Raw genomic sequence first — 25,824 nt, 5'->3', positions numbered from 1 at the left:
TTTCTCCTCCCACCCCACATTTTCTGCCACATGGAATTTGCCTGGATCGACCCAAACAAGTTGATCAGCTGGTTGCAGCCCACTGCTCCTCAGACAAATTCCAACCAACCTCCACGATTCTGAAACAGGTTTGGTTTTATGTGCAGGCCCAGAAGAAGCTGTGCCTCAGCCCTGGAGGGGCTGATGCAAACACACAGAAACACCCCTCTACCTTAGAGTGAGAAAAGCCTCCCTCCCCTGGGCCTTTGCAGCCACATGATAATATCTTCTAAGTTCTGTTCCATTATTAGTTAGTTAGTTGATATTAATGCTGTACAACCCCTGTTCACCTTGCATGTCCCCTTTCCAGATTGTTCTGCCTTCCTTTAACCCCCATTGGCTTAATTTTGCCGCAGTGCTCCACCCCTGTTACCCTATTGGTTCCCCCGGTTCCTATTTACCCCTCTGCACCGCGTCCCTTTACCCCTACTGGCCCTCGGCCCTTCAGATCCGCCCCGTTTGTCTCGTGTATAACCGTGGGGCCCGATGCTGGCACTCGCCCCTGGGGCACTGCGCTGTTCCTGTTCGTGTTCCGAGTGAAGGTGTTCGGGTATGCAGAGGAGAACCCGTCCCTCTGCCGCTGCCGTCAGTGCCCGAACACCCCGCGCTCCCGGGCAGGGACGGGAGGCCTCTGCAGGGCCCTGCGGCAGCGCCGGCGCTGGGAGAGCTCCACAGCGGCACCGCCGCTCCGGGCTCAGCCCGGCATACGGCAACAGCCACAAACACAAACATCGGCACACAGCGCGCACGGGCGTGGGTTATTTTTTATTATTTTGGTCATACCCTCCTGCAAGTGGTCTCTGGGACGAAGATCTCGTTTCAATAAAAATAATATGGCTGTGTATAGAATGCACTTAAACGTGGTGTTAGAAATGAGACGCTTGACACGGCAATAATATCAAGCAGCAATTTAATATTTAATTAATGTGATAAAGTATGAGCAAAGGCAGCACTGGGTACAGTGGTAGGGGTTTTCCCTTCCAACTGCACACCCATTGCTGGACTTGCTGAGATTTTATTTGCTATATTCATACATATTCACAGGCTTTCTCAGCAGTTTCTATTTCTAGTTTTAACATCACAAGTCAATACCTAACAGCCATAAATCTATAGATTGTCCTGTATAACTCTATAGACTATTGTGATCTATTTCGATATTTCAATACTCCAGGATGTACATCCAGGATATGTTTTCCCAGATGGTGGGATCTGGCTTCCAGATACGGGGGTCCCATCTCTATTCCCAGATCCATCAATCTCGGGTAGTGATGTCCAGTTTCCTTCTCCAGGAGCCATAAATCAGTGAGCTGAAGTCTTGTCTTCGTGTCCAGGATGTTTTCCCACCTTCTGTGAAGGTCTGAGCCCCCTCCTCAATTCCTTCTTTTGTCTAAAAGCCTTTTTTCATTCTAAAACTACAGTTAAAAATTCTGTGATACAAAGCCAGCTTCTACAGTTATAATTCAAAGACACTTATTACAGAATAGCTTGAGACTTATAATAGGTAATTGCAAGCAAAAGATTTATTCAAAAACTTCCTTCCATGCTTTCCTCAGTTGTTTATTAGTACTCATCTTTATACCTGCCCCATGGCCGTGTTCTGCAATTACAATTACACAGATTTTCTTCATTTCCCTGACACGAAACATAACTTTGTATTTCACAGTGGGAACATTGTTTTTTCACTGTATAGTAGTAGTTGATCTCTTGCTTTTTGCTGCTTGGGTTGCATCCACTGAAACCTTGTAAAAATAAAGCAATTTCTGAAACTGATGCAATTTTCTGAAGCAAGAATAATTGCTTTCATGCTACACTCACTAATCATTTCCATACACGCTCCTTGTTTCAAGCTGACATTTACTCTATGCAAATATTTGGTGCTGTGATACTTTTGAGTTATTCTTCTGTGTCCACTATTCTAAGAGGCTTTTATTTATATTTGCTGTGCTAAGACAACACACGTGATGAGAGCAAATATCTCCCAAGTTTTGAGAGTTTTCTAAACTGATCCTTAATCTTGAGAAAATCAACGGGCAGTTCTTCTTAAATCCCATTGATAGAACTGTACACTAAAGGTTTCTAATAATTCATTTGCCGAGTCAGGCCTGCAGGGCAGCTGTAAATCAAGAAAAGTTGGTGCCCTGGGGGATTCCACTCTTATGTCCAAGATTGGGGGAAAAAGACCTGTAGCTATTCCAAGTCCCTGGGACATTAAATGTTAAAAAGCCATCTTGCTTTCCCACTGTGCTGACACTCTGAGTGTGTCATGGAAAACTTTCCCTGCATTGATACATGTGAAAAAACGCCTTTCTTCTTCAAACAATGCAGCACTGATGCTACGTGCAGCAAACTGAATATATCATGCGAAAGCTGACCAAAAAAAAATAGTGATTTAGGTTTACTCCTTTCAATTAAGGCAAAAGGACTTGCATTGTTTTAAGGACTTGGGCTTATCTTATTTCTGAGTTACTGATCCAGTATTGAAATGTTATCAGAGAACTTCTGTGTTAAAAAGGAAAAGTGTTCACACGATGCTGTACGCTTCCAAACACGGTTTCCAAAAAGAAAGGAAATTGAACTGAAAAGGGAGAGAGAGAAAGGAAGGAGGAAGATTTCTTTTGTGTGGAGCAGAGTGAACTTGTGCCTGCCTTTAAACACCTTAACTTTGATCCACATGAAGTGCCAGTGCATTTGCTTTTGCAGTGGCTCTAGTTACCATTTTAAATTCTGTCTGGCAGTCAGGGCACCTCGCAAGTGAGGAGAGCTCACACAGTGTCCGTGTCTGAACGTGAGAACTCAGACCTTCACCTCTGAGACTCTGAAATTGTGGAAGACAATCTACTGCATTTGGAGTCTTTCTAACAGGACAAGCAAAGAAAACGCACACAGGAGGAGGAGACTCTTCTGCATAAAGGAAACACAGGAATTTGATCCAACAAGACATGAGTCATTAATGAGACAAAAAGGGGACTAAACACTAATAATACTCGGAGTCTCTCATGTGACAGAAAGAGCTGCTGTCATGATGTAGGCTTGAACAAACAAAAACAAAGGGTACTTGTCCACTTGCAGTACACGTTTGAACTTCCTGAAACTTCTGTGCTTTGCATATGGAAGCCAGACTTTTGTGCCCCAAACTGAGCACAATTTAGAAACTGGGATATCCTGTGCATAGCCTGGTCACAGTGAAATCTGCTCTTTTGCTCAGGAACATGATTCTCCAAATCTGGAGACAGTAACTAGGAAGTCTAACGTGATTCTTGACTATGATGGCAGGAAAGACAATCATGTAAGACAATCCCTTTGTTTTTTCTAGAGTGCTGAACTCTAACACCAGCTAACGGATCCCAAAACAACAAACCAATAAAGCAAAAATCCCCATTGTAAATAATTCCTCATCTGTTGTGATTACCGATTATCAGTTGCCAAAGCAGAGGATTTTAATCAGCCAAAAATGAAAATCAACTACCTGCTGTTCTCTTACCTTCTTCTTCCAGAGCTTCTGGCAATACACGACGACACAATCAGGCCTCAGAAACTGCAGCTCCAGAAAGTAAGCCCGACCCAATAGCCCCACAATGAGATTCTCAAACCACCACAAACAGACCTCTCCCAGCTCCGAAATGATACCTTACATTTTAACTTTAATGATTTTCAGAATCAGAGCTGACCAAGGGTGTAGTTCTGAGCCTCAGATTAAGGCTTAGTAGGCTCTCTTAAAACAGCAAAGAGACAAAACCAATATTTTTCCTGCTAAGGATGAAGGACAACGAGTACAAGTTCCAGGCCTGAAAGTATAAACAGAAGTGAACTAAACAGACAAAACAAGACGGACAAAATTTAAAACCTGAAACTGTAATTGAGACTTAAACACTATAAAGAAAATGAGAAAAAACTTGTACCAGTGTAAAACCTCATGACCGGCTGGCCATTTTGTGAACATGAGAAGAACAACTTTGGTGCAGTCCAGGTCAGCCTATTCTGCACCATAAGGCAAAGCTTCAAAACCGTACCAAAAAATTCAATTCTCATCAGCAGCTCTATCCAGTCTCAGTTCTAGGTTGCGCTTCAACAGGCATCACCGAAAGCCTCCAAGATCTCCTGACTCAACACGGCGACGTCCGGCGCAGTCCCACGCCGTGCGGGGAGCCAGGCCCTCTGGGCAAATGAAGCTGGGCACGCAAAGCAGCGGCCAAGAGGCTGCAGCCCTGCTTACAGGGGGCTCAGGCCGCTGCCTGCGTTGAAAAGTGCCCGGGACTCCAGAGCACTGGCCCTGACTTACAGGGCGGCCCTGGTCCCCAAGGCCTACGGAGGCTCCTTGTCTCCACTTGCGCGGCGCTCCCCACTAACGGGGCGGGCGCCCGACGCAGGCTGCCAGCTGAAGGGAGCACAAAGGCTCCCAGACCCACAGCCTGCTTACAGGCCGGTCCACACCCGGGGAGCCACGGAGCTCTGCCTTCCCCCACGGCAACAGGAACCACACTACACTGAGGCACTGGAGCCCACGGCCTAAAGCCCAGGGGCCCCAGGGGCCGCGAGCCCAGCCCCGAGGACAGGGAGGGCACACGCCCGGCCGCAGCACTCCTGGCCCCACGCCTCTGAAAGGCCGGGGCCAGGGATACCCGCCTGATTACAGGGGGTCCCTCCAACCGCCCGCCGAGGCCGGGGGACGCACACAACCCCACTTACGGGGCCGTCCCCCGCAGCCCGGCACCCCCAACAAGCACCGGCCGGCACAGGCACAGGCACAGGCCCCACTTAGGGGGCGGCCAGAGGCCGGACGCGGCGCAGCACGGCAGCACAGCCGCTGGTTCCTGTCACCTGCCTAAAGCAGCCTCCGCAGCCCTGCTTACAGGGACCTGGGGCTGCTCCTGGGGACAAAGGGCCTGACACAAAGTGGCCCGACTACAGGGCCCGCACGCTGGCAGCTCACCAGCACGCCCGGCAGCACCGGCGCACACCCAGGCCCTGGCTACAGGCGGGTGACGGGGCCCACGCTAGAGCTAAGCGGCTTCGCGCCGCCCCCCAGCAGGCAGGGGCAAGGCCCGACGCCCTCTCCAGCCGTGCCTTTTGGGGTGAGAATTGCCAGTTCTAGACTAATGCGGTAGAGAAGCTGGCAAAGAGGGCAGCCTAGAGTTGAGGCGTCAGTGCAGGGCCAGCTCTGCTGCTTCCCCACTCAGCCGTAGGTAGGAATGGCTCCCTAGAGCAGGTTGGCTGCACACAGCTCCTCTTTCTCTCCTGGGAAGTCCAAGCTACCCTGCTCTGTTTCTAAAGGGGGGCTAAAGCACAGGCACACTCGCTCACTCACACCGACTGAGGGAAGACAGGCCAGGGAGGGAGGGCAAGACAGGGGCGGGAGGGCAAGACAGTCCCAGAAGAGGGAGCGAGCTCTGTGCAGCCAAGCTGCTCTAGGGAGCCATTCCTGCCTATGGCTGAGTGGGAAGGCAGCAGAGCTGCCCCTGCATTGATGCCTCAACTGTAAGCTGCCCTCTTTGCCACATTCTCTACCCCATTAGCGTAGAACTGGCAACTTCAGCTAAAGCCTTGGCGAGTTCTCCTCCCAGCTGACTGTGACAAAACTGTCCTTTGCCAGCCTGAAAAGCCCGTTGCAGCTTCAGGCCAAAAAGTACAAACAGCGGCCAATTGGGGACAGCAGTCTGGGAGAAAGGGGCTTCATCACCTGAAGCTCTCATGGGCCAATGAAGCCCGGGATGTAATTGCACCAAGGCTTCTAAAAGCGGGAAAAGTCCCGCCTCATCTTGGGCGGAGCCACGGCCGGGCTCTTGTACTGCCCGCGGGAGTCCTGGAACGCTGCCAAGCCTCTGTTCTAGGTGGCCTCTGCAGGCATCAGCACTGCACTGCGCCCAGGGCCCAGGGACCTGGAGGCACCGAGGCGCTTCAGGGCTGGCCCAGGGACAAAGGCTGTGACGCGCCCCGGGTACAGGGGGTCACGCGGGCCAGGGGCCAGCAGCAGGCAGAAAGCTGCCGGGGCTGGGGAAAAGCCCTGCCCTGCTTACAGGGCGGCCGGGCCGGGGGCCGGGAGAGCTCCATTTCCCCCCTCGGGTGCGGAGACAGGGGCTCTCACCCTCCTTACAGGGTTGCCCCTCTCTCCGGGCAGCCAAAGGAGCACAAGGCCAAAAGGCCAAGCACACCAAAGACCCAGCCCTGCACGCAGGGGGGTCGCCCAGCGCAAAGCCGGCCGGGGCACCCTCAAGGTGCCCTGGCCTTGCCACAAAGGCCATTTGCCCAGAGGGCCTCTCGTGGCCCCTCTTCGGCTCCAAGCCGCCTCTTGCCTCGCCGCTCCGCTCTTGCCTCGCCGTCCCACGCTTTCTGCCAATGGACGACGACACACTCAGGCCTGAGAAGCTCCCAGGCCTGAAGGCAACTGCCCCCCGACAGCCCCACACCGAGATGCTCATGCAGCCAGCCCCAGAGCCCCCAGCTGCCCAAAAGCCGCCAACTTCTGCTCCAAGCTGCTGCTCCTACCTTGGCCGTTCCACGCCGGAGCTCGAAGCGGCTGCTGCTCCTGCTGGCTCTTGCCCCGCTCTTCCACTCTTGATGTCGAAGCGGCTGCTGCTCCTGCTGGCTCTTGACTCGCTGTCGCATGGCTTCTGCCAGTGGACGAGCAAACAATCAGGCCTGAGCAGCTCCAGCGCCCAAAGGGAACCGCCACCCAACAGCCCCACAGCCACACCCTCAAGCCAGCGCGCACAGAGCCCTCCCCAGCTGCCCCAAAGCCTCCAAGTTCGCTTGACTCACCACGGCGACGTCCGGCGCAGTCCCACGCCGTGCGGGGAGCCAGGCCCTCTGGGCAAATGAAGCTGGGCACGCAAAGCAGCGGCCAAGAGGCTGCAGCCCTGCTTACAGGGGGCTCAGGCCGCTGCCTGCGTTGAAAAGTGCCCGGGACTCCAGAGCACTGGCCCCGACTTACAGGGCGGCCCTGGTCCCCAAGGCCTACGGAGGCTCCTTGTCTCCACTTGCGCGGCGCTCCCCACTAACGGGGCGGGCGCCCGACGCAGGCTGCCAGCTGAAGGGAGCACAAAGGCTCCCAGACCCACAGCCTGCTTACAGGCCGGTCCACACCCGGGGAGCCACGGAGCTCTGCCTTCCCCCACGGCAACAGGAACCACACTACACTGAGGCACTGGAGCCCATGGCCTAAAGCCCAGGGGCCCCAGGGGCCGCGAGCCCAGCCCCGAGGACAGGGAGGGCACACGCCCGGCCGCAGCACTCCTGGCCCCACGCCTCTGAAAGGCCGGGGCCAGGGATACCCGCCTGATTACAGGGGGTCCCTCCAACCGCCCGCCGAGGCCGGGGGACGCACACAACCCCACTTACGGGGCCGTCCCCCGCAGCCCGGCACCCCCAACAAGCACCGGCCGGCACAGGCACAGGCACAGGCCCCACTTAGGGGGCGGCCAGAGGCCGGACGCGGCGCAGCACGGCAGCACAGCCGCTGGTTCCTGTCACCTGCCTAAAGCAGCCTCCGCAGCCCTGCTTACAGGGACCTGGGGCTGCTCCTGGGGACAAAGGGCCTGACACAAAGTGGCCCGACTACAGGGCCCGCACGCTGGCAGCTCACCAGCACGCCCGGCAGCACCGGCGCACACCCAGGCCCTGGCTACAGGCGGGTGACGGGGCCCACGCTAGAGCTAAGCGGCTTCGCGCCGCCCCCCAGCAGGCAGGGGCAAGGCCCGACGCCCTCTCCAGCCGTGCCTTTTGGGGTGAGAATTGCCAGTTCTAGACTAATGCGGTAGAGAAGCTGGCAAAGAGGGCAGCCTAGAGTTGAGGCGTCAGTGCAGGGGCAGCTGTGCTGCTTCCCCACTCAGCCGTAGGTAGGAATGGCTCCCTAGAGCAGGTTGGCTGCACACAGCTCCTCTTTCTCTCCTGGGAAGTCCAAGCTACCCTGCTCTGTTTCTAAAGGGGGGCTAAAGCACAGGCACACTCGCTCACTCACACCGACTGAGGGAAGACAGGCCAGGGAGGGAGGGCAAGACAGGGGCGGGAGGGCAAGACAGTCCCAGAAGAGGGAGCGAGCTCTGTGCAGCCAAGCTGCTCTAGGGAGCCATTCCTGCCTATGGCTGAGTGGGAAGGCAGCAGAGCTGCCCCTGCATTGATGCCTCAACTGTAAGCTGCCCTCTTTGCCACATTCTCTACCCCATTAGCGTAGAACTGGCAACTTCAGCTAAAGCCTTGGCGAGTTCTCCTCCCAGCTGACTGTGACAAAACTGTCCTTTGCCAGCCTGAAAAGCCCGTTGCAGCTTCAGGCCAAAAAGTACAAACAGCGGCCAATTGGGGACAGCAGTCTGGGAGAAAGGGGCTTCATCACCTGAAGCTCTCATGGGCCAATGAAGCCCGGGATGTAATTGCACCAAGGCTTCTAAAAGCGGGAAAAGTCCCGCCTCATCTTGGGCGGAGCCACGGCCGGGCTCTTGTACTGCCCGCGGGAGTCCTGGAACGCTGCCAAGCCTCTGTTCTAGGTGGCCTCTGCAGGCATCAGCACTGCACTGCGCCCAGGGCCCAGGGACCTGGAGGCACCGAGGCGCTTCAGGGCTGGCCCAGGGACAAAGGCTGTGACGCGCCCCGGGTACAGGGGGTCACGCGGGCCAGGGGCCAGCAGCAGGCAGAAAGCTGCCGGGGCTGGGGAAAAGCCCTGCCCTGCTTACAGGGCGGCCGGGCCGGGGGCCGGGAGAGCTCCATTTCCCCCCTCGGGTGCGGAGACAGGGGCTCTCACCCTCCTTACAGGGTTGCCCCTCTCTCCGGGCAGCCAAAGGAGCACAAGGCCAAAAGGCCAAGCACACCAAAGACCCAGCCCTGCACGCAGGGGGGTCGCCCAGCGCAAAGCCGGCCGGGGCACCCTCAAGGTGCCCTGGCCTTGCCACAAAGGCCATTTGCCCAGGGGGCCTCTCGTGGCCCCTCTTCGGCTCCAAGCCGCCTCTTGCCTCGCCGCTCCGCTCTTGCCTCGCCGTCCCACGCTTTCTGCCAATGGACGACGACACACTCAGGCCTGAGAAGCTCCCAGGCCTGAAGGCAACTGCCCCCCGACAGCCCCACACCGAGATGCTCATGCAGCCAGCCCCAGAGCCCCCAGCTGCCCAAAAGCCGCCAACTTCTGCTCCAAGCTGCTGCTCCTACCTTGGCCGTTCCACGCCGGAGCTCGAAGCGGCTGCTGCTCCTGCTGGCTCTTGCCCCGCTCTTCCACTCTTGATGTCGAAGCGGCTGCTGCTCCTGCTGGCTCTTGACTCGCTGTCGCATGGCTTCTGCCAGTGGACGAGCAAACAATCAGGCCTGAGCAGCTCCAGCGCCCAAAGGGAACCGCCACCCAACAGCCCCACAGCCACACCCTCAAGCCAGCGCGCACAGAGCCCTCCCCAGCTGCCCCAAAGCCTCCAAGTTCGCTTGACTCACCACGGCGACGTCCGGCGCAGTCCCACGCCGTGCGGGGAGCCAGGCCCTCTGGGCAAATGAAGCTGGGCACGCAAAGCAGCGGCCAAGAGGCTGCAGCCCTGCTTACAGGGGGCTCAGGCCGCTGCCTGCGTTGAAAAGTGCCCGGGACTCCAGAGCACTGGCCCCGACTTACAGGGCGGCCCTGGTCCCCAAGGCCTACGGAGGCTCCTTGTCTCCACTTGCGCGGCGCTCCCCACTAACGGGGCGGGCGCCCGACGCAGGCTGCCAGCTGAAGGGAGCACAAAGGCTCCCAGACCCACAGCCTGCTTACAGGCCGGTCCACACCCGGGGAGCCACGGAGCTCTGCCTTCCCCCACGGCAACAGGAACCACACTACACTGAGGCACTGGAGCCCACGGCCTAAAGCCCAGGGGCCCCAGGGGCCGCGAGCCCAGCCCCGAGGACAGGGAGGGCACACGCCCGGCCGCAGCACTCCTGGCCCCACGCCTCTGAAAGGCCGGGGCCAGGGATACCCGCCTGATTACAGGGGGTCCCTCCAACCGCCCGCCGAGGCCGGGGGACACACACAACCCCACTTACGGGGCCGTCCCCCGCAGCCCGGCACCCCCAACAAGCACCGGCCGGCACAGGCACAGGCACAGGCCCCACTTAGGGGGCGGCCAGAGGCCGGACGCGGCGCAGCACGGCAGCACAGCCGCTGGTTCCTGTCACCTGCCTAAAGCAGCCTCCGCAGCCCTGCTTACAGGGACCTGGGGCTGCTCCTGGGGACAAAGGGCCTGACACAAAGTGGCCCGACTACAGGGCCCGCACGCTGGCAGCTCACCAGCACGCCCGGCAGCACCGGCGCACACCCAGGCCCTGGCTACAGGCGGGTGACGGGGCCCACGCTAGAGCTAAGCGGCTTCGCGCCACCCCCCAGCAGGCAGGGGCAAGGCCCGACGCCTTCTCCAGCCGTGCCTTTTGGGGTGAGAATTGCCAGTTCTAGACTAATGCGGTAGAGAAGCTGGCAAAGAGGGCAGCCTAGAGTTGAGGCGTCAGTGCAGGGCCAGCTGTGCTGCTTCCCCACTCAGCCGTAGGTAGGAATGGCTCCCTAGAGCAGGTTGGCTGCACACAGCTCCTCTTTCTCTCCTGGGAAGTCCAAGCTACCCTGCTCTGTTTCTAAAGGGGGGCTAAAGCACAGGCACACTCGCTCACTCACACCGACTGAGGGAAGACAGGCCAGGGAGGGAGGGCAAGACAGGGGCGGGAGGGCAAGACAGTCCCAGAAGAGGGAGCGAGCTCTGTGCAGCCAAGCTGCTCTAGGGAGCCATTCCTGCCTATGGCTGAGTGGGAAGGCAGCAGAGCTGCCCCTGCATTGATGCCTCAACTGTAAGCTGCCCTCTTTGCCACATTCTCTACCCCATTAGCGTAGAACTGGCAACTTCAGCTAAAGCCTTGGCGAGTTCTCCTCCCAGCTGACTGTGACAAAACTGTCCTTTGCCAGCCTGAAAAGCCCGTTGCAGCTTCAGGCCAAAAAGTACAAACAGCGGCCAATTGGGGACAGCAGTCTGGGAGAAAGGGGCTTCATCACCTGAAGCTCTCATGGGCCAATGAAGCCCGGGATGTAATTGCACCAAGGCTTCTAAAAGCGGGAAAAGTCCCGCCTCATCTTGGGCGGAGCCACGGCCGGGCTCTTGTACTGCCCGCGGGAGTCCTGGAACGCTGCCAAGCCTCTGTTCTAGGTGGCCTCTGCAGGCATCAGCACTGCACTGCGCCCAGGGCCCAGGGACCTGGAGGCACCGAGGCGCTTCAGGGCTGGCCCAGGGACAAAGGCTGTGACGCGCCCCGGGTACAGGGGGTCACGCGGGCCAGGGGCCAGCAGCAGGCAGAAAGCTGCCGGGGCTGGGGAAAAGCCCTGCCCTGCTTACAGGGCGGCCGGGCCGGGGGCCGGGAGAGCTCCATTTCCCCCCTCGGGTGCGGAGACAGGGGCTCTCACCCTCCTTACAGGGTTGCCCCTCTCTCCGGGCAGCCAAAGGAGCACAAGGCCAAAAGGCCAAGCACACCAAAGACCCAGCCCTGCACGCAGGGGGGTCGCCCAGCGCAAAGCCGGCCGGGGCACCCTCAAGGTGCCCTGGCCTTGCCACAAAGGCCATTTGCCCAGAGGGCCTCTCGTGGCCCCTCTTCGGCTCCAAGCCGCCTCTTGCCTCGCCGCTCCGCTCTTGCCTCGCCGTCCCACGCTTTCTGCCAATGGACGACGACACACTCAGGCCTGAGAAGCTCCCAGGCCTGAAGGCAACTGCCCCCCGACAGCCCCACACCGAGATGCTCATGCAGCCAGCCCCAGAGCCCCCAGCTGCCCAAAAGCCGCCAACTTCTGCTCCAAGCTGCTGCTCCTACCTTGGCCGTTCCACGCCGGAGCTCGAAGCGGCTGCTGCTCCTGCTGGCTCTTGCCCCGCTGTTCCACTCTTGATGTCGAAGCGGCTGCTGCTCCTGCTGGCTCTTGACTCGCTGTCGCATGGCTTCTGCCAGTGGACGAGCAAACAATCAGGCCTGAGCAGCTCCAGCGCCCAAAGGGAACCGCCACCCAACAGCCCCACAGCCACACCCTCAAGCCAGCGCGCACAGAGCCCTCCCCAGCTGCCCCAAAGCCTCCAAGTTCGCTTGACTCACCACGGCGACGTCCGGCGCAGTCCCACGCCGTGCGGGGAGCCAGGCCCTCTGGGCAAATGAAGCTGGGCACGCAAAGCAGCGGCCAAGAGGCTGCAGCCCTGCTTACAGGGGGCTCAGGCCGCTGCCTGCGTTGAAAAGTGCCCGGGACTCCAGAGCACTGGCCCCGACTTACAGGGCGGCCCTGGTCCCCAAGGCCTACGGAGGCTCCTTGTCTCCACTTGCACGGCGCTCCCCACTAACGGGGCGGGCGCCCGACGCAGGCTGCCAGCTGAAGGGAGCACAAAGGCTCCCAGACCCACAGCCTGCTTACAGGCCGGTCCACACCCGGGGAGCCACGGAGCTCTGCCTTCCCCCACGGCAACAGGAACCACACTACACTGAGGCACTGGAGCCCATGGCCTAAAGCCCAGGGGCCCCAGAGGCCGCGAGCCCAGCCCCGAGGACAGGGAGGGCACACGCCCGGCCCCAGCACTCCTGGCCCCACGCCTCTGAAAGGCCGGGGCCAGGGATACCCGCCTGATTACAGGGGGTCCCTCCAACCGCCCGCCGAGGCCGGGGGACGCACACAACCCCACTTACGGGGCCGTCCCCCGCAGCCCGGCACCCCCAACAAGCACCGGCCGGCACAGGCACAGGCACAGGCCCCACTTAGGGGGCGGCCAGAGGCCGGACGTGGCGCAGCACGGCAGCACAGCCGCTGGTTCCTGTCACCTGCCTAAAGCAGCCTCCGCAGCCCTGCTTACAGGGACCTGGGGCTGCTCCTGGGGACAAAGGGCCTGACACAAAGTGGCCCGACTACAGGGCCCGCACGCTGGCAGCTCACCAGCACGCCCGGCAGCACCGGCGCACACCCAGGCCCTGGCTACAGGCGGGTGACGGGGCCCACGCTAGAGCTAAGCGGCTTCGCGCCGCCCCCCAGCAGGCAGGGGCAAGGCCCGACGCCTTCTCCAGCCGTGCCTTTTGGGGTGAGAATTGCCAGTTCTAGACTAATGCGGTAGAGAAGCTGGCAAAGAGGGCAGCCTAGAGTTGAGGCGTCAGTGCAGGGGCAGCTGTGCTGCTTCCCCACTCAGCCGTAGGTAGGAATGGCTCCCTAGAGCAGGTTGGCTGCACACAGCTCCTCTTTCTCTCCTGGGAAGTCCAAGCTACCCTGCTCTGTTTCTAAAGGGGGGCTAAAGCACAGGCACACTCGCTCACTCACACCGACTGAGGGAAGACAGGCCAGGGAGGGAGGGCAAGACAGGGGCGGGAGGGCAAGACAGTCCCAGAAGAGGGAGCGAGCTCTGTGCAGCCAAGCTGCTCTAGGGAGCCATTCCTGCCTATGGCTGAGTGGGAAGGCAGCAGAGCTGCCCCTGCATTGATGCCTCAACTGTAAGCTGCCCTCTTTGCCACATTCTCTACCCCATTAGCGTAGAACTGGCAACTTCAGCTAAAGCCTTGGCGAGTTCTCCTCCCAGCTGACTGTGACAAAACTGTCCTTTGCCAGCCTGAAAAGCCCGTTGCAGCTTCAGGCCAAAAAGTACAAACAGCGGCCAATTGGGGACAGCAGTCTGGGAGAAAGGGGCTTCATCACCTGAAGCTCTCATGGGCCAATGAAGCCCGGGATGTAATTGCACCAAGGCTTCTAAAAGCGGGAAAAGTCCCGCCTCATCTTGGGCGGAGCCACGGCCGGGCTCTTGTACTGCCCGCGGGAGTCCTGGAACGCTGCCAAGCCTCTGTTCTAGGTGGCCTCTGCAGGCATCAGCACTGCACTGCGCCCAGGGCCCAGGGGCCTGGAGGCACCGAGGCGCTTCAGGGCTGGCCCAGGGACAAAGGCTGTGACGCGCCCCGGGTACAGGGGGTCACGCGGGCCAGGGGCCAGCAGCAGGCAGAAAGCTGCCGGGGCTGGGGAAAAGCCCTGCCCTGCTTACAGGGCGGCCGGGCCGGGGGCCGGGAGAGCTCCATTTCCCCCCTCGGGTGCGGAGACAGGGGCTCTCACCCTCCTTACAGGGTTGCCCCTCTCTCCGGGCAGCCAAAGGAGCACAAGGCCAAAAGGCCAAGCACACCAAAGACCCAGCCCTGCACGCAGGGGGGTCGCCCAGCGCAAAGCCGGCCGGGGCACCCTCAAGGTGCCCTGGCCTTGCCACAAAGGCCATTTGCCCAGGGGGCCTCTCGTGGCCCCTCTTCGGCTCCAAGCCGCCTCTTGCCCCGCCGCTCCGCTCTTGAGCGCCACGCCGCTGCCGCTCTTGCCTCGCCGTCCCACGCTTTCTGCCAATGGACGACGACACACTCAGGCCTGAGCAGCTCCAGCGCCCAAAGGGAACCGCCACCCAACAGCCCCACAGCCACACCCTCAAGCCAGCGCGCACAGAGCCCTCCCCAGCTGCCCCAAAGCCTCCAAGTTCGCTTGACTCACCACGGCGACGTCCGGCGCAGTCCCACGCCGTGCGGGGAGCCAGGCCCTCTGGGCAAATGAAGCTGGGCACGCAAAGCAGCGGCCAAGAGGCTGCAGCCCTGCTTACAGGGGGCTCAGGCCGCTGCCTGCGTTGAAAAGTGCCCGGGACTCCAGAGCACTGGCCCCGACTTACAGGGCGGCCCTGGTCCCCAAGGCCTACGGAGGCTCCTTGTCTCCACTTGCACGGCGCTCCCCACTAACGGGGCGGGCGCCCGACGCAGGCTGCCAGCTGAAGGGAGCACAAAGGCTCCCAGACCCACAGCCTGCTTACAGGCCGGTCCACACCCGGGGAGCCACGGAGCTCTGCCTTCCCCCACGGCAACAGGAACCACACTACACTGAGGCACTGGAGCCCATGGCCTAAAGCCCAGGGGCCCCAGAGGCCGCGAGCCCAGCCCCGAGGACAGGGAGGGCACACGCCCGGCCCCAGCACTCCTGGCCCCACGCCTCTGAAAGGCCGGGGCCAGGGATACCCGCCTGATTACAGGGGGTCCCTCCAACCGCCCGCCGAGGCCGGGGGACGCACACAACCCCACTTACGGGGCCGTCCCCCGCAGCCCGGCACCCCCAACAAGCACCGGCCGGCACAGGCACAGGCACAGGCCCCACTTAGGGGGCGGCCAGAGGCCGGACGTGGCGCAGCACGGCAGCACAGCCGCTGGTTCCTGTCACCTGCCTAAAGCAGCCTCCGCAGCCCTGCTTACAGGGACCTGGGGCTGCTCCTGGGGACAAAGGGCCTGACACAAAGTGGCCCGACTACAGGGCCCGCACGCTGGCAGCTCACCAGCACGCCCGGCAGCACCGGCGCACACCCAGGCCCTGGCTACAGGCGGGTGACGGGGCCCACGCTAGAGCTAAGCGGCTTCGCGCCGCCCCCCAGCAGGCAGGGGCAAGGCCCGACGCCTTCTCCAGCCGTGCCTTTTGGGGTGAGAATTGCCAGTTCTAGACTAATGCGGTAGAGAAGCTGGCAAAGAGGGCAGCCTAGAGTTGAGGCGTCAGTGCAGGGGCAGCTGTGCTGCTTCCCCACTCAGCCGTAGGTAGGAATGGCTCCCTAGAGCAGGTTGGCTGCACACAGCTCCTCTTTCTCTCCTGGGAAGTCCAAGCTACCCTGCTCTGTTTCTAAAGGGGGGCTAAAGCACAGGCACACTCGCTCACTCACACCGACTGAGGGAAGACAGGCCAGGGAGGGAGGGCAAGACAGGGGCGGGAGGGCAAGACAGTCCCAGAAGAGGGAGCGAGCTCTGTGCAGCCAAGCTGCTCTAGGGAGCCATTCCTGCCTATGGCTGAGTGGGAAGGCAGCAGAGCTGCCCCTGCATTGATGCCTCAACTGTAAGCTGCCCTCTTTGCCACATTCTCTACCCCATTAGCGTAGAACTGGCAACTTCAGCTAAAGCCTTGGCGAGTTCTCCTCCCAGCTGACTGTGACAAAACTGTCCTTTGCCAGCCTGAAAAGCCCGTTGCAGCTTCAGGCCAAAAAGTACAAACAGCGGCCAATTGGGGACAGCAGTCTGGGAGAAAGGGGCTTCATCACCTGAAGCTCTCATGGGCCAATGAAGCCCGGGATGTAATTGCACCAAGGCTTCTAAAAGCGGGAAAAGTCCCGCCTCATCTTGGGCGGAGCCACGGCCGGGCTCTTGTACTGCCCGCGGGAGTCCTGGAACGCTGCCAAGCCTCTGTTCTAGGTGGCCTCTGCAGGCATCAGCACTGCACTGCGCCCAGGGCCCAGGGGCCTGGAGGCACCGAGGCGCTTCAGGGCTGGCCCAGGGACAAAGGCTGTGACGCGCCCCGGGTACAGGGGGTCACGCGGGCCAGGGGCCAGCAGCAGGCAGAAAGCTGCCGGGGCTGGGGAAAAGCCCTGCCCTGCTTACAGGGCGGCCGGGCCGGGGGCCGGGAGAGCTCCATTTCCCCCCTCGGGTGCGGAGACAGGGGCTCTCACCCTCCTTACAGGGTTGCCCCTCTCTCCGGGCAGCCAAAGGAGCACAAGGCCAAAAGGCCAAGCACACCAAAGACCCAGCCCTGCACGCAGGGGGGTCGCCCAGCGCAAAGCCGGCCGGGGCACCCTCAAGGTGCCCTGGCCTTGCCACAAAGGCCATTTGCCCAGAGGGCCTCTCGTGGCCCCTCTTCGGCTCCAAGCCGCCTCTTGCCTCGCCGCTCCGCTCTTGCCTCGCCGTCCCACGCTTTCTGCCAATGGACGACGACACACTCAGGCCTGAGAAGCTCCCAGGCCTGAAGGCAACTGCCCCCCGACAGCCCCACACCGAGATGCTCATGCAGCCAGCCCCAGAGCCCCCAGCTGCCCAAAAGCCGCCAACTTCTGCTCCAAGCTGCTGCTCCTACCTTGGCCGTTCCACGCCGGAGCTCGAAGCGGCTGCTGCTCCTGCTGGCTCTTGCCCCGCTGTTCCACTCTTGATGTCGAAGCGGCTGCTGCTCCTGCTGGCTCTTGACTCGCTGTCGCATGGCTTCTGCCAGTGGACGAGCAAACAATCAGGCCTGAGCAGCTCCAGCGCCCAAAGGGAACCGCCACCCAACAGCCCCACAGCCACACCCTCAAGCCAGCGCGCACAGAGCCCTCCCCAGCTGCCCCAAAGCCTCCAAGTTCGCTTGACTCACCACGGCGACGTCCGGCGCAGTCCCACGCCGTGCGGGGAGCCAGGCCCTCTGGGCAAATGAAGCTGGGCACGCAAAGCAGCGGCCAAGAGGCTGCAGCCCTGCTTACAGGGGGCTCAGGCCGCTGCCTGCGTTGAAAAGTGCCCGGGACTCCAGAGCACTGGCCCCGACTTACAGGGCGGCCCTGGTCCCCAAGGCCTACGGAGGCTCCTTGTCTCCACTTGCACGGCGCTCCCCACTAACGGGGCGGGCGCCCGACGCAGGCTGCCAGCTGAAGGGAGCACAAAGGCTCCCAGACCCACAGCCTGCTTACAGGCCGGTCCACACCCGGGGAGCCACGGAGCTCTGCCTTCCCCCACGGCAACAGGAACCACACTACACTGAGGCACTGGAGCCCATGGCCTAAAGCCCAGGGGCCCCAGAGGCCGCGAGCCCAGCCCCGAGGACAGGGAGGGCACACGCCCGGCCCCAGCACTCCTGGCCCCACGCCTCTGAAAGGCCGGGGCCAGGGATACCCGCCTGATTACAGGGGGTCCCTCCAACCGCCCGCCGAGGCCGGGGGACGCACACAACCCCACTTACGGGGCCGTCCCCCGCAGCCCGGCACCCCCAACAAGCACCGCCCGGCACAGGCACAGGCACAGGCCCCACTTAGGGGGCGGCCAGAGGCCGGACGTGGCGCAGCACGGCAGCACAGCCGCTGGTTCCTGTCACCTGCCTAAAGCAGCCTCCGCAGCCCTGCTTACAGGGACCTGGGGCTGCTCCTGGGGACAAAGGGCCTGACACAAAGTGGCCCGACTACAGGGCCCGCACGCTGGCAGCTCACCAGCACGCCCGGCAGCACCGGCGCACACCCAGGCCCTGGCTACAGGCGGGTGACGGGGCCCACGCTAGAGCTAAGCGGCTTCGCGCCGCCCCCCAGCAGGCAGGGGCAAGGCCCGACGCCTTCTCCAGCCGTGCCTTTTGGGGTGAGAATTGCCAGTTCTAGACTAATGCGGTAGAGAAGCTGGCAAAGAGGGCAGCCTAGAGTTGAGGCGTCAGTGCAGGGGCAGCTGTGCTGCTTCCCCACTCAGCCGTAGGTAGGAATGGCTCCCTAGAGCAGGTTGGCTGCACACAGCTCCTCTTTCTCTCCTGGGAAGTCCAAGCTACCCTGCTCTGTTTCTAAAGGGGGGCTAAAGCACAGGCACACTCGCTCACTCACACCGACTGAGGGAAGACAGGCCAGGGAGGGAGGGCAAGACAGGGGCGGGAGGGCAAGACAGTCCCAGAAGAGGGAGCGAGCTCTGTGCAGCCAAGCTGCTCTAGGGAGCCATTCCTGCCTATGGCTGAGTGGGAAGGCAGCAGAGCTGCCCCTGCATTGATGCCTCAACTGTAAGCTGCCCTCTTTGCCACATTCTCTACCCCATTAGCGTAGAACTGGCAACTTCAGCTAAAGCCTTGGCGAGTTCTCCTCCCAGCTGACTGTGACAAAACTGTCCTTTGCCAGCCTGAAAAGCCCGTTGCAGCTTCAGGCCAAAAAGTACAAACAGCGGCCAATTGGGGACAGCAGTCTGGGAGAAAGGGGCTTCATCACCTGAAGCTCTCATGGGCCAATGAAGCCCGGGATGTAATTGCACCAAGGCTTCTAAAAGCGGGAAAAGTCCCGCCTCATCTTGGGCGGAGCCACGGCCGGGCTCTTGTACTGCCCGCGGGAGTCCTGGAACGCTGCCAAGCCTCTGTTCTAGGTGGCCTCTGCAGGCATCAGCACTGCACTGCGCCCAGGGCCCAGGGGCCTGGAGGCACCGAGGCGCTTCAGGGCTGGCCCAGGGACAAAGGCTGTGACGCGCCCCGGGTACAGGGGGTCACGCGGGCCAGGGGCCAGCAGCAGGCAGAAAGCTGCCGGGGCTGGGGAAAAGCCCTGCCCTGCTTACAGGGCGGCCGGGCCGGGGGCCGGGAGAGCTCCATTTCCCCCCTCGGGTGCGGAGACAGGGGCTCTCACCCTCCTTACAGGGTTGCCCCTCTCTCCGGGCAGCCAAAGGAGCACAAGGCCAAAAGGCCAAGCACACCAAAGACCCAGCCCTGCACGCAGGGGGGTCGCCCAGCGCAAAGCCGGCCGGGGCACCCTCAAGGTGCCCTGGCCTTGCCACAAAGGCCATTTGCCCAGGGGGCCTCTCGTGGCCCCTCTTCGGCTCCAAGCCGCCTCTTGCCCCGCCGCTCCGCTCTTGAGCGCCACGCCGCTGCCGCTCTTGCCTCGCCGTCCCACGCTTTCTGCCAATGGACGACGACACACTCAGGCCTGAGCAGCTCCAGCGCCCAAAGGGAACCGCCACCCAACAGCCCCACAGCCACACCCTCAAGCCAGCGCGCACAGAGCCCTCCCCAGCTGCCCCAAAGCCTCCAAGTTCGCTTGACTCACCACGGCGACGTCCGGCGCAGTCCCACGCCGTGCGGGGAGCCAGGCCCTCTGGGCAAATGAAGCTGGGCACGCAAAGCAGCGGCCAAGAGGCTGCAGCCCTGCTTACAGGGGGCTCAGGCCGCTGCCTGCTTTGCAAAGTGCCCGGTACTCCAGAGCACTGGCCCCGACTTACAGGGCGGCCCTGGTCCCCAAGGCCTACGGAGGCTCCTTGTCTCCGCTTGCGCGGCGCTCCCCACTAACGGGGCGGGAGCCCGACGCAGGCTGCCAGCTGAAGGGAGCACAAAGGCTCCCAGACCCACAGCCTGCTTACAGGCCGGTCCACACCCGGGGAGCCACGGAGCTCTGCCTTCCCCCACGGCAACAGGAACCACACTACACTGAGGCACTGGAGCCCACGGCCTAAAGCCCAGGGGCCCCAGGGGCCGCGAGCCCAGCCCCGAGGACAGGGAGGGCACACGCCCGGCCGCAGCACTCCTGGCCCCACGCCTCTGAAAGGCCGGGGCCAGGGATACCCGCCTGATTACAGGGGGTCCCTCCAACCGCCCGCCGAGGCCGGGGGACACACACAACCCCACTTACGGGGCCGTCCCCCGCAGCCCGGCACCCCCAACAAGCACCGGCCGGCACAGGCACAGGCACAGGCCCCACTTAGGGGGCGGCCAGAGGCCGGACGCGGCGCAGCACGGCAGCACAGCCGCTGGTTCCTGTCACCTGCCTAAAGCAGCCTCCGCAGCCCTGCTTACAGGGACCTGGGGCTGCTCCTGGGGACAAAGGGCCTGACACAAAGTGGCCCGACTACAGGGCCCGCACGCTGGCAGCTCACCAGCACGCCCGGCAGCACCGGCGCACACCCAGGCCCTGGCTACAGGCGGGTGACGGGGCCCACGCTAGAGCTAAGCGGCTTCGCGCCGCCCCCCAGCAGGCAGGGGCAAGGCCCGACGCCCTCTCCAGCCGTGCCTTTTGGGGTGAGAATTGCCAGTTCTAGACTAATGCGGTAGAGAAGCTGGCAAAGAGGGCAGCCTAGAGTTGAGGCGTCAGTGCAGGGCCAGCTCTGCTGCTTCCCCACTCAGCCGTAGGTAGGAATGGCTCCCTAGAGCAGGTTGGCTGCACACAGCTCCTCTTTCTCTCCTGGGAAGTCCAAGCTACCCTGCTCTGTTTCTAAAGGGGGGCTAAAGCACAGGCACACTCGCTCACTCACACCGACTGAGGGAAGACAGGCCAGGGAGGGAGGGCAAGACAGGGGAGGGAGGGCAAGACAGTCCCAGAAGAGGGAGCGAGCTCTGTGCAGCCAAGCCGCTCTAGGGAGCCATTCCTGCCTACGGCTGAGTGGGAAGGCAGCAGAGCTGCCCCTGCATTGATGCCTCAACTGTAAGCTGCCCTCTTTGTCACATTCTCTACCCCATTAGCGTAGAACTGGCAACTTCAGCTAAAGCCTTGGCGAGTTCTCCTCCCAGCTGACTGTGACAAAACTGTCCTTTGCCAGCCTGAAAAGCCCGTTGCAGCTTCAGGCCAAAAAGTACAAACAGCGGCCAATTGAGGACAGCAGTCTGGGAGAAAGGGGCTTCATCACCTGAAGCTCTCATGGGCCAATGAAGCCCGGGATGTAATTGCACCAAGGCTTCTAAAAGCGGGAAAAGTCCCGCCTCACCTTGGGCGGAGCCACGGCCGGGCTCTTGTACTGCCCGCGGGAGTCCTGCAACGCTGCCAAGCCTCTGTTCTAGGTGGCCTCTGCAGGCATCAGCACTGCACTGCGCCCAGGGCACAGGGGCCTGGAGGCACCGAGACGCTTCAGGGCTGGCCCAGGGACAAAGGCTGTGACGCGCCCCGGGTACAGGGGGTCACGCGGGCCAGGGGCCAGCAGCAGGCAGAAAGCTGCCGGGGCTGGGGAAAAGCCCTGCCCTGCTTACAGGGCGGCCGGGCCGGGGGCCGGGAGAGCTCCATTTCCCCCCTCGGGTGCGGAGACAGGGGCTCTCACCCTCCTTACAGGGTTGCCCCTCTCTCCGGGCAGCCAAAGGAGCACAAGGCCAAAAGGCCAAGCACACCAAAGACCCAGCCCTGCACGCAGGGGGGTCGCCCAGCGCAAAGCCGGCCGGGGCACGCTCAAGGTGCCCTGGCCTTGCCACAAAGGCCATTTGCCCAGAGGGCCTCTCGTGGCCCCTCTTCGGCTCCAAGCCGCCTCTTGCCTCGCCGCTCCGCTCTTGCCTCGCCGTCCCACGCTTTCTGCCAATGGACGACGACACACTCAGGCCTGAGAAGCTCCCAGGCCTGAAGGCAACTGCCCCCCGACAGCCCCACACCGAGATGCTCATGCAGCCAGCCCCAGAGCCCCCAGCTGCCCAAAAGCCGCCAACTTCTGCTCCAAGCTGCTGCTCCTACCTTGGCCGTTCCACGCCGGAGCTCGAAGCGGCTGCTGCTCCTGCTGGCTCTTGCCCCGCTGTTCCACTCTTGATGTCGAAGCGGCTGCTGCTCCTGCTGGCTCTTGACTCGCTGTCGCATGGCTTCTGCCAGTGGACGAGCAAACAATCAGGCCTGAGCAGCTCCAGCGCCCAAAGGGAACCGCCACCCAACAGCCCCACAGCCACACCCTCAAGCCAGCGCGCACAGAGCCCTCCCCAGCTGCCCCAAAGCCTCCAAGTTCGCTTGACTCACCACGGCGACGTCCGGCGCAGTCCCACGCCGTGCGGGGAGCCAGGCCCTCTGGGCAAATGAAGCTGGGCACGCAAAGCAGCGGCCAAGAGGCTGCAGCCCTGCTTACAGGGGGCTCAGGCCGCTGCCTGCGTTGAAAAGTGCCCGGGACTCCAGAGCACTGGCCCCGACTTACAGGGCGGCCCTGGTCCCCAAGGCCTACGGAGGCTCCTTGTCTCCACTTGCGCGGCGCTCCCCACTAACGGGGCGGGCGCCCGACGCAGGCTGCCAGCTGAAGGGAGCACAAAGGCTCCCAGACCCACAGCCTGCTTACAGGCCGGTCCACACCCGGGGAGCCACGGAGCTCTGCCTTCCCCCACGGCAACAGGAACCACACTACACTGAGGCACTGGAGCCCATGGCCTAAAGCCCAGGGGCCCCAGAGGCCGCGAGCCCAGCCCCGAGGACAGGGAGGGCACACGCCCGGCCCCAGCACTCCTGGCCCCACGCCTCTGAAAGGCCGGGGCCAGGGATACCCGCCTGATTACAGGGGGTCCCTCCAACCGCCCGCCGAGGCCGGGGGACGCACACAACCCCACTTACGGGGCCGTCCCCCGCAGCCCGGCACCCCCAACAAGCACCGCCCGGCACAGGCACAGGCACAGGCCCCACTTAGGGGGCGGCCAGAGGCCGGACGTGGCGCAGCACGGCAGCACAGCCGCTGGTTCCTGTCACCTGCCTAAAGCAGCCTCCGCAGCCCTGCTTACAGGGACCTGGGGCTGCTCCTGGGGACAAAGGGCCTGACACAAAGTGGCCCGACTACAGGGCCCGCACGCTGGCAGCTCACCAGCACGCCCGGCAGCACCGGCGCACACCCAGGCCCTGGCTACAGGCGGGTGACGGGGCCCACGCTAGAGCTAAGCGGCTTCGCGCCGCCCTCCAGCAGGCAGGGGCAAGGCCCGACGCCTTCTCCAGCCGTGCCTTTTGGGGTGAGAATTGCCAGTTCTAGACTAATGCGGTAGAGAAGCTGGCAAAGAGGGCAGCCTAGAGTTGAGGCGTCAGTGCAGGGCCAGCTCTGCTGCTTCCCCACTCAGCCGTAGGTAGGAATGGCTCCCTAGAGCAGGTTGGCTGCACACAGCTCCTCTTTCTCTCCTGGGAAGTCCAAGCTACCCTGCTCTGTTTCTAAAGGGGGGCTAAAGCACAGGCACACTCGCTCACTCACACTGACTGAGGGAAGACAGGTCAGGGAGGGAGGGCAAGACAGGGGCGGGAGGGCAAGACAGTCCCAGAAGAGGGAGCGAGCTCTGTGCAGCCAAGCTGCTCTAGGGAGCCATTCCTGCCTATGGCTGAGTGGGAAGGCAGCAGAGCTGCCCCTGCATTGATGCCTCAACTGTAAGCTGCCCTCTTTGCCACATTCTCTACCCCATTAGCGTAGAACTGGCAACTTCAGCTAAAGCCTTGGCGAGTTCTCCTCCCAGCTGACTGTGACAAAACTGTCCTTTGCCAGCCTGAAAAGCCCGTTGCAGCTTCAGGCCAAAAAGTACAAACAGCGGCCAATTGGGGACAGCAGTCTGGGAGAAAGGGGCTTCATCACCTGAAGCTCTCATGGGCCAATGAAGCCCGGGATGTAATTGCACCAAGGCTTCTAAAAGCGGGAAAAGTCCCGCCTCATCTTGGGCGGAGCCACGGCCGGGCTCTTGTACTGCCCGCGGGAGTCCTGGAACGCTGCCAAGCCTCTGTTCTAGGTGGCCTCTGCAGGCATCAGCACTGCACTGCGCCCAGGGCCCAGGGGCCTGGAGGCACCGAGGCGCTTCAGGGCTGGCCCAGGGACAAAGGCTGTGACGCGCCCCGGGTACAGGGGGTCACGCGGGCCAGGGGCCAGCAGCAGGCAGAAAGCTGCCGGGGCTGGGGAAAAGCCCTGCCCTGCTTACAGGGCGGCCGGGCCGGGGGCCGGGAGAGCTCCATTTCCCCCCTCGGGTGCGGAGACAGGGGCTCTCACCCTCCTTACAGGGTTGCCCCTCTCTCCGGGCAGCCAAAGGAGCACAAGGCCAAAAGGCCAAGCACACCAAAGACCCAGCCCTGCACGCAGGGGGGTCGCCCAGCGCAAAGCCGGCCGGGGCACCCTCAAGGTGCCCTGGCCTTGCCACAAAGGCCATTTGCCCAGGGGGCCTCTCGTGGCCCCTCTTCGGCTCCAAGCCGCCTCTTGCCCCGCCGCTCCGCTCTTGAGTGCCACGCCGCTGCCGCTCTTGCCTCGCCGTCCCACGCTTTCTGCCAATGGACGACGACACACTCAGGCCTGAGCAGCTCCAGCGCCCAAAGGGAACCGCCACCCAACAGCCCCACAGCCACACCCTCAAGCCAGCGCGCACAGAGCCCTCCCCAGCTGCCCCAAAGCCTCCAAGTTCGCTTGACTCACCACGGCGACGTCCGGCGCAGTCCCACGCCGTGCGGGGAGCCAGGCCCTCTGGGCAAATGAAGCTGGGCACGCAAAGCAGCGGCCAAGAGGCTGCAGCCCTGCTTACAGGGGGCTCAGGCCGCTGCCTGCGTTGAAAAGTGCCCGGGACTCCAGAGCACTGGCCCTGACTTACAGGGCGGCCCTGGTCCCCAAGGCCTACGGAGGCTCCTTGTCTCCACTTGCGCGGCGCTCCCCACTAACGGGGCGGGCGCCCGACGCAGGCTGCCAGCTGAAGGGAGCACAAAGGCTCCCAGACCCACAGCCTGCTTACAGGCCGGTCCACACCCGGGGAGCCACGGAGCTCTGCCTTCCCCCACGGCAACAGGAACCACACTACACTGAGGCACTGGAGCCCACGGCCTAAAGCCCAGGGGCCCCAGGGGCCGCGAGCCCAGCCCCGAGGACAGGGAGGGCACACGCCCGGCCGCAGCACTCCTGGCCCCACGCCTCTGAAAGGCCGGGGCCAGGGATACCCGCCTGATTACAGGGGGTCCCTCCAACCGCCCGCCGAGGCCGGGGGACACACACAACCCCACTTACGGGGCCGTCCCCCGCAGCCCGGCACCCCCAACAAGCACCGGCCGGCACAGGCACAGGCACAGGCCCCACTTAGGGGGCGGCCAGAGGCCGGACGCGGCGCAGCACGGCAGCACAGCCGCTGGTTCCTGTCACCTGCCTAAAGCAGCCTCCGCAGCCCTGCTTACAGGGACCTGGGGCTGCTCCTGGGGACAAAGGGCCTGACACAAAGTGGCCCGACTACAGGGCCCGCACGCTGGCAGCTCACCAGCACGCCCGGCAGCACCGGCGCACACCCAGGCCCTGGCTACAGGCGGGTGACGGGGCCCACGCTAGAGCTAAGCGGCTTCGCGCCGCCCTCCAGCAGGCAGGGGCAAGGCCCGACGCCTTGTCCAGCCGTGCCTTTTGGGGTGAGAATTGCCAGTTCTAGACTAATGCGGTAGAGAAGCTGGCAAAGAGGGCAGCCTAGAGTTGAGGCGTCAGTGCAGGGGCAGCTGTGCTGCTTCCCCACTCAGCCGTAGGTAGGAATGGCTCCCTAGAGCAGGTTGGCTGCACACAGCTCCTCTTTCTCTCCTGGGAAGTCCAAGCTACCCTGCTCTGTTTCTAAAGGGGGGCTAAAGCACAGGCACACTCGCTCACTCACACCGACTGAGGGAAGACAGGCCAGGGAGGGAGGGCAAGACAGGGGCGGGAGGGCAAGAC

The sequence above is a fragment of the Prinia subflava genome, chromosome 2 (assembly GCF_021018805.1).
Source record: "Prinia subflava isolate CZ2003 ecotype Zambia chromosome 2, Cam_Psub_1.2, whole genome shotgun sequence".
Classification (NCBI taxonomy): Eukaryota; Metazoa; Chordata; class Aves; order Passeriformes; family Cisticolidae; genus Prinia; species Prinia subflava.
This window is presented reverse-complemented; position numbering follows the sequence as displayed.